This window comes from Sturnira hondurensis, unplaced genomic scaffold (genome assembly GCF_014824575.4).
Source record: "Sturnira hondurensis isolate 20B ecotype Veracruz unplaced genomic scaffold, ASM1482457v3 Scaffold0006505, whole genome shotgun sequence".
In the NCBI taxonomy this organism is placed as follows: domain Eukaryota; kingdom Metazoa; phylum Chordata; class Mammalia; order Chiroptera; family Phyllostomidae; genus Sturnira; species Sturnira hondurensis.
This window is the reverse complement of record NW_028079136.1, coordinates 1,101,482-1,114,554: the sequence shown is the minus strand read 5'-3', so window position 1 is coordinate 1,114,554 and position 13,073 is coordinate 1,101,482. Positions and strand designations below refer to the sequence as shown.

At 44.8% G+C, this 13,073-nt stretch overlaps 1 protein-coding gene across 1 annotated transcript in view; it reads right to left on the bottom strand.

Moving 5' to 3' along the window:
* Window positions 1-10,273, bottom strand: part of SOX6 (SRY-box transcription factor 6) — a 600,742-nt gene extending 590,469 nt beyond the window's left edge. The window contains exon 1 of the mRNA XM_037049998.1: window positions 9,885-10,273. The gene's annotated coding sequence lies outside the window, so the exon portion shown is untranslated. The remainder of the gene's footprint in view (window positions 1-9,884) is intronic.
* Between the last annotated feature and the right edge of the window lie 2,800 nt (window positions 10,274-13,073).

Below are 13,073 nucleotides of genomic sequence, written 5' to 3'. Positions count from 1 at the left end.
TATGACAAACTGCATTTTAAAAATTAGGAAATTGAGACTTAAAGGAATTACATAACCTTTTCAAGGTCACAAAACTAATTTAGAAAATAAGATTTCAAAGAAAAGATTCAAGAAGTAAAAATTGAAAGTTATTTTTGGTTTTCTCACATTCTGGTCTATCATTCAAATTAAGAATATATGGTCCTGGCTGATGTGACTCAGTGGATTGAGTGCTGGCTTATGAACAAAAGGGTTGCTGGTTGGATTCCAGGTCAGAGCACGCACTTGGGTTGCAGGCCAGGTCCCCAGTAGGGGTCATGTGAGAGGCAACCACACATTGATGTTTCTCTGCCTCTCTTTTGCCCTCCCTTCCCCTCTGTCTAAAAGTAAATAAATAAAATCTTCAAATTAAGAATATGTCACTCAATTTTTTCTTGAAAGCCAGAAAGCAGAGTAAGATGTGTGTGTTTGGCATAAAGAACTTCCTGGTGTTGATCACTGAAACACATAACCAAGAAAGATTATAAAATCTTCTTTGCAAGCTTCAGAATAAAGAGAGCTTCTTAACTGATTAGAATGGAGATAGTGTGATCAATACACACTTGGAGGATAGAGGCTGACAAACAAAAGGAACTTTCCAAAGCTCTTCTATTTCTTTGAATTGGAATTTTCTCAAATTTTAGAGCAAACCCTGTCACTACTCTACCCCCAGTCTGCCAGACTACTGATGAACTCACCTTTCTAGGAAAGAAAGGAAGGAACATGTATGTCTGTCTGTATTTCATATAAGAGGAAAAGAAACAGATTATGTAATTTGCCAAACATTACACAGCAAGTATTTAGTGAGGCTAAAATGGAAAATCAGATCTTTATAATTCTAAGTATGGTACCACTTCAACAGCAATAGATAACACATATTAAATATTTATTTTATGCCAAGCCCCGAGCCCAGTAATTTCCATTCATTTATCTAATTTAATCCTCACAATAACCCTATTGTGTAGATATTATTATTACCCTGATTTTAGAGATAAAGACAAGGGGGGTTAAGAATTACACCATGGATATACTGGGGGGTGAATGGGGCTGCTAACCTCTACATAAAAGGTTCATTCCCATGGAGATAGCTAGAGATTACTTCTAAGAAAATAACAACATCCCTGCCCTTTGATATCCTTCCCCCCAAAAAGAAAGAACAAGGAACCACCCTCCCTCAGGACTATTCGTCTACTGTTCTACAAATGACCTGTTTAGCACCATGACAGCTGTGCCTAAATTTCCCCACCTACCAAATACTAAAAATCTTCAATAGGAGAGAAAATTCTTAAAAAGTAAAGACTGTGGCTTCAAAAATGCCCTTCAGGGTGCCTTGAACTTAGTAAGGGCTCAATCATACTATCCAATGATCTGTTTGTAAAGTACAAAAGGAAACATTTGCAACTATGCCTCAGAATCGGTTCCGCTTGAAACCAATGCTTGTCATTTTAAAAAATCCGTTGCATTTTCTTTTTTCTACATATTGTGCTTGCATGGTGGTAAAAATTAAAGCATCTTCAATTTTCTTTGTCTAATTTTAAAGAACTAGTATTCAAAGAAGCAAAGAGATTGTGCTCAGTAAAATCAAAAACACAAATAACACTAAAATCTCTTTTTGCATTTGAATGGATATATTCGAGATAGACAATTCAATTAGTCTCTCTAAGGTGACTAGAAACAACAAATTATGAAAGTAGTAGGGATCATAGAGCATTTCAAAGGTTACCCTGTGAGATTTTCAGAGAAGAAAGAGACCAAGGAAGAGCTTGAAATGAGAGAATATAGAATGTTTGCATAGATGCACATCACATAATGTACTTTGAATTTACCTCATATTTATTATGCACATGTCACCATTAAAAAGCATCAAGTCAGTATGCAAGTAATTTTGGTCCAAAACAGTTTACAAACACAAAAACTGTTAAAGAATTCCATTATATCACATTAGGCTTCTTCAGTACACGGGTGCTTCAATCCATAGAAATCTTTAAAAAGCTTTATAGAGCAGGAGGGCTTGGTAAATAAAATCTACCAGTGAATTCCTTGCCACATGCACCAGAGCAGAATGCTCACAGATAGAGTGCAAATACAGAAATAGAAAATCTAGAAAATTACAGAGCAGCAAATTCAACCGAAGATGCAAAATTTTCTAAAACATACACAACACTGAACTACCTATTGTTAAATTGTTCTTATTCCATTATTCTATTCCAAAACACCACAGGTTAAGATGCTAACAAGTTCTTTATAAATGGCATCAAATATTTCCCCATAAATACAAAGAGATAACTCTTTAGATAAATATTTCAATAATTTCAAATAATTATCACTTGAAGCAATAAGAAAGAGAATGCTACTGCACATTTTTTCATGCCATTAAAATGTAAAAAAGAATATTTCAGAATTCTTTAAATATTGTAAAAAGAAATTTTTCCAGTATCATATATTGGGCAGGTCAGTGAGGATTAGTAATATATTAGCATTATAAAGTAGAAATAACTAAGCAGTTGATTTTTTAAATGTACTTCATTAGTTTATAATAGATTACAGCATCTACAATTAACCTCAGAAAATAATTCACATCTTTCCTAAAATTGAAACTTTTTTGAGTGAATATAAAATATGAGTGACATATAAGGGGTCTTAGAGGAGCAAGAAGAGAATCTGAATATAAACAAGCCATCATTCTGGTAAAAGGAAATACAAACAACTGGAATAAAAATAGTTGATGCACAAAAGCCATAATGAGGGGGTAGCTCAAAAAATAACTTCTACTTTGAATGGTTTGGATGAAATACAAATTATCCACAGAAAAGTGTGGACTGGCATAAATGTTTGTACAAAATTATAAGTGTATTTCAAGAAGTATGCAAGAGGCAACCGCTTGCATGATGCCCAAGGTCCCGGCAGTGCTCTGTGTAAGTGCCAGTGCACAGAGTCCAAGCCACTGCATTTTAATTACCGTGCAGCCCCAGATACACTGCCTTTGATATGGAAATGCTCTTGTTCTCTCATCTCCACATATGGTCTCATGCACAGAAATCTTTATCTGATTCATAAAAAATAAACTAGAATCCAATCTCTACACCTGACCTCAGTGCTTAGAAGTTTTTTACTAAGCATGGTGTCACTATAAAAAGAATGGCTAATATTAGTGTAAAGTTGGATATTTTGAGCAATGATATGAAGGATTCGCACTTAAGAATTGAATCGATACTGTTTCTCTGAGGTTTTAGGGTTTTATGTTCCCTTTTGAGACTACCACAGATGTGAGGAAAAACAGACCAGTACTCTTCTTTTGGAGGTTAGAGAGTCCTTAGTATATTTAAATGATATCCCGTCTTACAACCTCCATGCACATTCTTCAATTGATATTTTATACAAATTAGGACAATCGGTACTTAAGACTTGAAAAGTTCCATCAAAAACCACAACACAAGTTTAAACCTATTTTCAGTTTGACTAAATGTCTAAACAAAATAATTCACTGACAAGCTTTTACCCTCTTCCACAGAACAGGAAAAATAGAAACACTTTTCTATGAATGAATAATGAATATGTAACAAGAGAATGATGAAAGTTTCTGATATAACTCTTATCAAAACAATTAGTTTTCAAATCACAGGTGAAGAACTTCAAGCCAAAAGGATAAGCTATACATTTAGAAAGTACTTACATCTAGTAAAAATGGCTTTTCATAGAGTATTGTGGAGTGGTAGCTGTTTTTTTACTTACATATGTTGAGATTAAGAGTGTAATCAGTAGAAAATGTGGAGTTAGAATAAAGGCATAAAATGTTAAATACATTCTTTTCCTTGTTAGGAAAAATATAATGGGAGAGCCATATATCTTAAATAAGAAGCAATCTAAATACAAAGCTTATTTCTTCCTATGAAAAGCAATGAATATTTGTTTATGTTTTATCAAGTTTCTATAATAAAATATTTTCATTAAATCTCATATACCTGCATAACTTGATAATTCTGAAATAACCTATATTATTTTTTAAACCAGTAATATGACCCATCTAACCTCATGAGAGCAGATAATACGTCCCATCTGCAAATCATCTTGCTGTACGTTATCTGTGTTTTATCATTTCTAGTACCTGTCTGTGCCTGATATGATACTCTCAGACACATTAGCTTGATGGAATGTTTCACTTGACTTCAAAAACATCAATTGATATATATATATATATGCACCCCTAAACTATATTTAAACAAACAGCTCTTATATCAACCAAAATTTTAGTTGTATTGTACTATTCTTTGAGAATGCTGTTCATAAGTAGTAAAATATGTATACATGAATTCTCTTACTAACAAGAAAATTCTCTCAAACTTAAGAGATTTATAACCTAACAAAACTGAAAAGCATAGAAAATATTCAAAGTAAGGCTTACCACCAACATATATCAAAACTTATTAAAAGAAAACTCATTTATTCCACTACCTATTGAAATTAATTAAAAATAATTATTTAAAACATCACTAATTTCTTCAGTAGAAGATGACTATGTGTAGCAATTTTATCAGTGACCAATAACACAATAATTCCTTTAAAAAGCTCAAATAAAAACAGACAAAACACCACCTAAGTGTATCATTTATGTACTGAATGTAATATTTGAAAACCTTACAAAGAAGGATTTTCCAGGTACATTCGCATATTTTAAATATACATTTTTCCCTAAGAAAAGTATCTGTTGATTTCTGCTACTAATGAAAAAATGTCCAACAGACAGTGTAATACTTGTAGTGAATGTCATTTTTTCCAGTTGCTCCTGAATTCATTATAGAATCACTTTAAGGTATAGAGATGGATCATTTTGATAGATTAATGTTTTGTATCTTTAGCTTTCTTTATAGTACAATGTTGAGTGTTATATAATACACTGTTATAAGTGTTTGTATCATGCTCCATAATAATAAACTCATATATTTTGCACTTAAAAGTTTCCTTCTCGTTACTTCCAAAACAAATACTAAGAATAGCATTAAATAGGGTGAACAATTGTTAAAAACTACCTCCCTTTGCCAGTACACATAATGAAACATGGCGGGAGAGCAAAGAAAGGAGGTGTAGGTAGTGCATGAGAATAGCAACAGAGGATGTCAGTTTGCCTAGGCAATTAATGACCTAGCGTTTATCTAGATCCTGGTTACTTACTGCCTTTGGTCATGAACTAGATCTATTCTAAGTGTGGTAGTGCACACTTCCTTGCTTTCAGAGTCTGAATGATTTTATTTTTTGGTTAGTTGTTGTTGTTCTTGTTGTTTCAGGATAAGGACAATCTGTCTTGAGTTTTGAGGTTTTCAAAAATGTAAGAGAAAAAAATCTATATGTCATTAGGCCTACTGCCCATGTGCTCACATATGCATATTCTGAAAGATACTCTCAAAAGCATATAAATCATACATTTATGGTCTAGTAGAGTTTAAAAATTCAGTCATAACTTCCCCCATATAAGAAAATAAAATATTTCATTGGTTCAATCAAAGTCCAAAGCAACAAAATAACACTGTGTCTCCACCTCCCACCTGAAAGGTGCACTCTTGCTGTTAGAGCAAAGCTAACTCTACCCCACTCAACTTGTGTACAGTTTAAGATGTTTGTTTGGGGGTTTGTTTGTTTGTTTGCTTGCTTTAAAATAAAAAGAATCTTCTAGTAGATATCAGATATATCTGAGCAGTGTAGACCCAAGGGGAGGAGGGAGACTGATGAAAGTGCCTGATGCTGAGTGTTGAATTCCATGGTGACTGCACAGGGTGACAGAGGGAAGGTCATGTTCATGGCTGTGGAAATCTGGTTCCCACCAGAGAGTACAGGCAAAAGCTGACCTGAGACTGAGGTCTGAGAAACTAGGTAAGAAGCTCAAGCACCAATCTGGGTACAGATAGAGAGGGCAAGGCACTGCTCCTAAGAACTGAGCAAAAGTGAGACAGCAGATCAGTCCAGGCTCGCCCCACAGTGAACACTAGCAGCCCCAAGCGGCTAGGCCTGGAGAGGGAAACGGTAGCTGCAATCAGGACACAGACACTAATCTGCTGAGAGACCTCTGAGGTGGGGGTGGAAGGAATCACACAGACAGGTGAACGATCCAAACTAGAAGCTGAAGCCCCTCCCCAAGCAAGGATACCTGCCCAGCCTGGACGGGTCCAACAGGATTCGTGCAGGCAGGGGCACTAACAGCTTCCCCCACCATGGGCGGGGTGCGGAGGGTGGGTACACTGCCAGATTTACACTGCACCCCCTTTCCTCATTCAGTCTGCACCCTGCCGCTGGTGTCCGCTTTACCCCTCTAACCTGTAGTTACTCTTCAACCGAAAAACAAAAAGAGCTGAGGAACAGGAAAAAAGAGAGATAAATCAAAGACAAGGCTACACTGTCTTCCCGAGTGCAAGAGCCTCCAAGGGCTGCCCTGGCCGTTCCCACCCTTCTTCGGAATCCAGCAGCCCAGAACGGAGCTGAGTAGACCAGGTCCGCCAAGCCCGTGCCTATGGGCCTCGGGCCTCAGGGACGAGGTGCTGAGTGCGCAAGCTAATTATACTTGTGGCATTTGGGCAGCCGACTGTCCAGTGACACCTTACCTTATGAGGAAACGTCAACCCAAGCAACTGTTCAAAACAAAATGCCATCGCGGGATCAGCTTCGCCAGCTCTTGGCCGGTTCGGGATTGCTTTTCCCACAGCCTCTCACACTTAGCAAAAGAATGTGGCCTGAGGAGGCCAGCCGTGGGCGGGCGGACCCGCCAGGGTTCGGGGGGGATAGGCGGGGCGGTCCTTGCCAGGTGTCTGTCCAGTCCCCCCTTCGCCATGGACCAGCTTGTGGACCCGACCACTTGACCTTTTTATTCACCAAACCCACCTCCTAGAAATAGACTGGGCGGGGCTGTGTCTGTTCTCCTCGGGAGTGGGGACCTGGGCATGTGACTATAAAGGGCAGAAGAGAGGGGACCCTAGGGAGGCGGGGGAGAAGGGGCACTCTCGCATCCCGACTCCACTAGGTTGTTGGCTGGGCCGCCGGGCCCGGGGCGAAGGGCTGGCCCCTGGAGTGTGCGCCCGGGTCAAGCGCCCCAGGCAGGGACGTCATCCGAGTGCCCCACTGACAGTGCAGCAGGAGGTCCGGAGCCCAGCCCAGTTTGCCGCAGCTACCGCTTCGGGCCACCTCCAGACCGAAACTTCAAGCACGGCCCTTGGAGGAGGAGGTCAGACACAGAAGCAGCGGGGGACAGCCCATCTTGCGAACAGTCCAGCCCTGCCAGCAGAGTCGTAGATTTATTTTTAGTCCCCAAATAGGGGCAGCATTCGATATCTGGCAATCCATACAAACAAACGTATTCAAACTTGGTTAGCCTACGAGAGCTTAAATAAAACTCAAAACACGCCGGCCACAACCACCTTTTATCTGTTCTGAACACACCAATTCTCTTTTTATCTTAAGGCTCCTCTGAGCGCCCGGGAAAGGAGCTAATCTGTCCTCCACAGCTGCGGGCCGCTCCTCCTGGCGCCCGCGCACAACCCCAGCAAGCTTTGTACAAGCCCCTTCCCTTCTCCGACCAGCGTTGAAGGGAGAAAGAAAAAAGCAGCTCCCCCCCAAAGCGGCCCAGCTCGGGGTTGTGGCAGCACCACCCCCGGGCCTGGGCCGACCTCAAAGCGGCAGATCTCGGTGGGTCTGCTGACAGTGCCGGAGGACAGGCCCCGCGAAGGGCTCAGAGAGGGACGGAGGGCGCCGGCGGGGCTCGGGGACACAGAGTGGGGAGGGCGAGGGACAGAGAAGTGCGGGTGACTGTGCGCGGGGGCCCGAGGACTCCTAGGAGGAGCCCGCGCCCCACAGGGCAGGCTGGCCTGTAACACACGCCCCCGCCGGGCCGGCTCCACTGCCCTAGAGTCCCTGGCAAAGAGGACCACAGATTAGCACTGGGTTTCGGATTGTCTTGGAAATCGGTTTGTTTATTCCTAAAGAGATCATAGAAAAGTCATGTCCGATAATAAGGGTAGAGAAGAGGAAGGTAGCGGAGAGAACTAGAAGCGACTCGCACGAGGTCCCGGGAAAGTTGCGGCAGAGCAGCGGCACGGCGGGGTGAACGCGGGAGGAGGAAGCGTACGGGTTTTCTAGCGACCCGGGTTTTCTCTATGAACTCCGCCCGGGAAACTTCACCCCTTCGGAGAGCGCTGCGCAGAACCCGGCTCTCGCCCGCCCTCGCCCAGCCCAGCGTCAACCCCACAAATAGCCGGAGTTTCCAAACCAAAATGGGGGTGGGGTTGGGGGTAGCGTTAAGAAGCCTAGAAACCAGCGGGTCCTGCCCACCTCCCGCACCCGAAGCCTGGCTAACACTGAAGCGCTCCGGAAAACTGCGCCTTCGCACTCAGTCACACGGCGAAGCAACCCAACACTTTTCAAGAAAACAAAATATTCGCTGGGAAACTTACTTTGCATTTAGTCTCTATTCTTTGGGGGGATGCGGTTTAGGTCGGCTCGTAAGCAAAGCTCGTTTTGTCCAGGTTGGATATTGTCTACTTATGGATCAGCCCTTGGGTGAGGGTTTATTTTAATTTATGGCTTATGCATTCTTTTAAGGTCGATTTACATGACCTCCGGCTACAACTTAAGACAGCCGAGGAGGGCACTCCAGTCGTCAGTCGGCCAAACCCACAATTAAAACAGCCCTCCCCCAAGTCTTGGTGTGACTGGGACTCTCCCGAGGTAGACTGGCTGCCTGCTTTTCTCTTTTTTTCTCTCTCTTCTTTATCCATTTGTCATTTTTCTTCTTTCTGGCTGTCTTTCCTTTTTAATATCACAAAATAAGATGAGATATCAGTTTGAAAGTTTCGGTGTAACTTTCTCTAAGCCCAAGCCTGCGGCGATAAAGAGAGATACAGCGCTCACAAAGCCCTCTGGATGCTGCCCTCTTGTGGGAACAAAGGGCATCAGCACCAGCGGTCCCAGCTGAGCCCCCTCGCAGAGCACACACGCACAGGCGGGGGGGGGGGGGGGGAGATACACACGCAGGCACACAAGCTTCCTACATCACACACTTGCGCAAACTTCAATGAGATACCTACCTCAAACTTCACGGAGCCCTAAAAATGCACTCTCTAAGCCACCTGACTTCTTTTTCCTACCATCCCCAGTGAAGCCGATTATAACACCTATAGGAGGAGGCCGCAGAGGAGGATCAAGGTGGGCCCAGAGGGCGGACAGATTTCCGGAGGAATATTTAGGATGGTGATAACAGCTTTCTGTTGTCCACGGTTGCGGAGTCTGTCTCACTTCCCCGCGCTTTCTGCCTTAGTGTCCTATGCACAAGTTATCTGCAGCTACAGCATGAGTTTTCTGAGTGGACTTCGGGGTTTAGGGGTGACGAGAAAACCGGGAGCCCACCACTCGGGTCTGTCACAGCCTCCGGAACTAGGCACCACTCTCCCGGAGCGGGACACATCCTGGGGCTCCTCGAGTCCGCCCGCGAGCGGCAGGCGCTCGGGCCCCTCTCCCAGACTCTGCCCTCCCTCTGCGCCGGCCCGCGCAGCGCCCTCCTCCCGCTCCGCCTCCCCCTTCCCCTCCCCAGCCCAGCGCGGAAGCCTGCCCGGACCGCCGCTGCTGCTCCCAGGACCCCAAGCCTGCGAGGGGCTCGCACGCTCTGCTCCAGCCCGCCGCGGGTCCTGCCCCAGCCCCCCAGCTCCAGCTCGAGCAAACTAACACTGCGGCTGCCGGGAAAGGCGGGGGCGCAGGCATGGAGGGACGGCGGCCCGACCCGGGGTTCCCGCCCCTGCCCCTCCGGCTCCCCAACAGGTAGCTCACAAATGGGCCGCGCGCTCTTGCTCGACCTCCCTCGCTCTCCGGATCGCTCGCTCCGTCCCGGTTACCTGGGCGGGCTCCAGGATGGTACCGTGCGGGAGGGCTCCTTGTGCGCTGCGCCTCGGGAGTAAATGGCATTAAAGAAAGGGGGAAAGATACAAATAAAAAAAATCTCTTAAAGAAGGGGAGTCGATGCTAGGTCAATTAGCACAGCCCCAGGAGCGAGAGAGCAGAACCCCCCCCAGCGCCGTGGCAGGCGCAGCCCGTTAACTCGAGTCTGCGGGGGTGTCCCGCCCCGGGCGGGGGAGCGCTGACCCGCAGAAGTTTGCCGCCGGGAGCCGGGCAGTGCGCGCAGAGCGGGCAGACTAGGGGTTTCCCCCTTGAAACAAGTGAAGGCGATGGTTAGTGCTGTCAATCTTGGCAATCAGTGTGAGCGGCCATGTCGTAAGTATTCAAAGCATTTCCCGTCGTGCAACATCAGAAAGTGAGTGGCCAGGGCATTGATCTGAGCGAGGGAGAGGAGGCAGGGCTCCCCTCCCAGACAACACAGGCAAGATGAGACAAGAGGCGAGGGAGGCAGCGAGCCAGGCAGGGAAGCTGGGAGGGAGGGGGAGGGCCGAGGGAGGAAGAAGGAGGGGAGAGCGGGAGGCACGGGCGAGGGAGCTGGAGAGAGAGGGCAGAGACCGGCGAGAGCGGAGGCTGGAATTGTAGGAAGCGCCTGGCAGGAGAGAGCGAAGCGACTACTAGAAGGAAATGAGAAGAGGACAAAGAAGAGGGAGAGCTGGGGTCAGAGGGGAATGGTGGCAAGTATTAGGTGGGAGACAGGCTGAGGAGTAAAGGACCCAAGGAGCGTCGTCAGGACCGGGGCTGCTGGGAGGAGTCGAGAGGGAGGGAAACTGAAGTGGGGAAAAGGTAGACGACTGGGGAGTAAAGAGCAAAGTGGAGGGGAGGAGAAGTAAAGTCAGAGAGGAAAATGTACGGGTGAGAGTTTGTACTTTGAAAAAGTTATGTGACAGAGGAAGAGTGGGCTGGAGGTTAAGAAGTACTGAGCTGGACCGCAGAAGTGAGTCGTGAGAGATGCAGAGAAGGGAAGGGCGGGGGCTGAAGCGGACCTTAGCAAGGAGGAAAGAGGGATGAATATTAGATGAATAGTAAGAAGGATGAAGGAATGTGAAAAAAGAGGAGTGGCAGAAACAAAGTAAAAAAAGAGGTGCGGGAAGCAGAAGTAATGAAAACACACCATTTAATAGGAGCTCAGTAAATGAAAGAAGATAATGCAGGAGGAACATCTTAACATCTTAACGTTAACACCTTAACGTTAAAAGACGCAGGAGGAGGAATTGAAAGGAAAAAAGAAAAAGCAACTGACATAAGAGATTCTTGGCTTATATAGGTGGCAATGTTCTGGAGGCCATGTGGACTATGGAGTTTATGGATGAAAATTATTATAAGTAACAAGACACAAACTACCAAAGAAAAAGTAATCATACCTTTACAACAATAAATCAGTTCCAGTGAATCATATGGATAAGTTTGTGTTACATGAATTGGGTGGGTGATATATGTGTATTATCTCTACTTGGTACAGGAATAGACTTTAAGAAATAATTTCAAGAGGGGCGGCTTGGAAGTTATAGATAATGAAATGAATTTCAGTCACCAAGGGCAGCATATAAAACTCCCTAAATCAGATGTAGAAAATCAAGTTAATAAAAGACCCCCCAAAAATATGTGAATTAAAGATTCTTTAATGCATGTGTAGGATACACAAAAAGATTTGAAGGGTATAGAATGCCCTAAAGAAACAAAGACCTGGAAGTTTATCTCAATTCAAAAAAGCTGGGGGACTGGAAAGGGAGGGAATAATGATGAAGTCAGGTAATAGATATGCAGAGTAAGAGAGACAGATGAGAAAACCAGCTCTGAGAGTAACAGACACAGCGAAATAGAGGCAGTGTGTACGAGGTGAGGCTGGCCTGCCTTAAACCAGGCCCAAAGAAAAAGACTACATTTCAGAAACTGAGGTCAGTGGAGAGTCAAAATTTCACCAAGTTTAAAAACTTGAGAGGTTGTGACATACTAGCATGAGGTTTGTGGAAGAAGAAGTCCTTCCTTTGTAGAAACCGGTATGAGAGGACCATTCTGAGACACTTCATAATAGACACTTAGTGAAAAGACACGGGCCAGGAGACAGGGGTCAGGAATTATGACTAGAAACACCAGAATATTCATGGCAGCCTAAAGTTGCCATTTTGAGGAAGACCTCCCACAGATTAAGTGATAAAAGATAAAGGAGAGAAAGTCTCACAAAGGAAGATGGAGAGAATAAGCAAGCCTGAAGATGGAACAAGCTGAGGTGTCAGTCATACCGGCTTCTTCAAGTATACTCCATGTTCGGTTTCAATAGGATAACTACATTCTACCCCAATAGGAAATAGGATGCCGGGGGGCTTTAAGTTCAGGTGACTTGATGACTGTTCGCTGAGAGGAAAGCTAGTCCACAAGAGGAAATTTTGTGTCCCCATTTTCCACAGCGACTTTCAGGATTGAAAAGTCTGCCTCGAGGTGTCTAGAGGCAGCCATAAAGAATGCCTGGCACCTTGCACGCCAGCTTCTTCCGGGGCTTCCAGAACTGTGGCATGCCCCTTGACCTCCAAGGCCCAAGAGAAAACCCAGACCCATATTTCTAGCCCAGGCTGGAGCCAGTTTCTCCAGGGATTTGGTTTTTGTTTTGTCTTTGTGAATAGTGTGGCCGGCCCAACACTTGGATCTAGAGTCTCATGTTTTCCGCTGCTGGCCCTGGAACTCAACCACAGGAGCCAATCTCTGCAAAGCCTAATAGGCGTCAAAATCAAATGACCTGTCCTAATGCTTGCAGAGTTAGGGCAATGAGTAGAGGTGGTACTTTAAGTCCCAAAGCCTGAATCCTCAGGGAAGAGACACCGAGGAAGGTAAAACATCTGGGACTGAAACGCTAAGATTCGGGTGGGTTCCTCAGAATTGCTGCGACAAGTTTGGGGTTTCAAGTATCAGCACATCCCTCTCCTTAAATCACACAGCACCCGGGGATCTGGACTAGGGGCTGGAGTGGGGGGTGTAAGACTGACCCTGTCGGACAACATGAGGCCACCAGTGAGGGGCAAAATATGCGGGTGGGGGAAGATTAAGATTTCTGGTATCCAAGGCCCTAATAGTGGGCTGAGGTAGACCTTCATGGAAGGTGCGACAGGAATCCTCTTCAGATTGTATCTAATAAA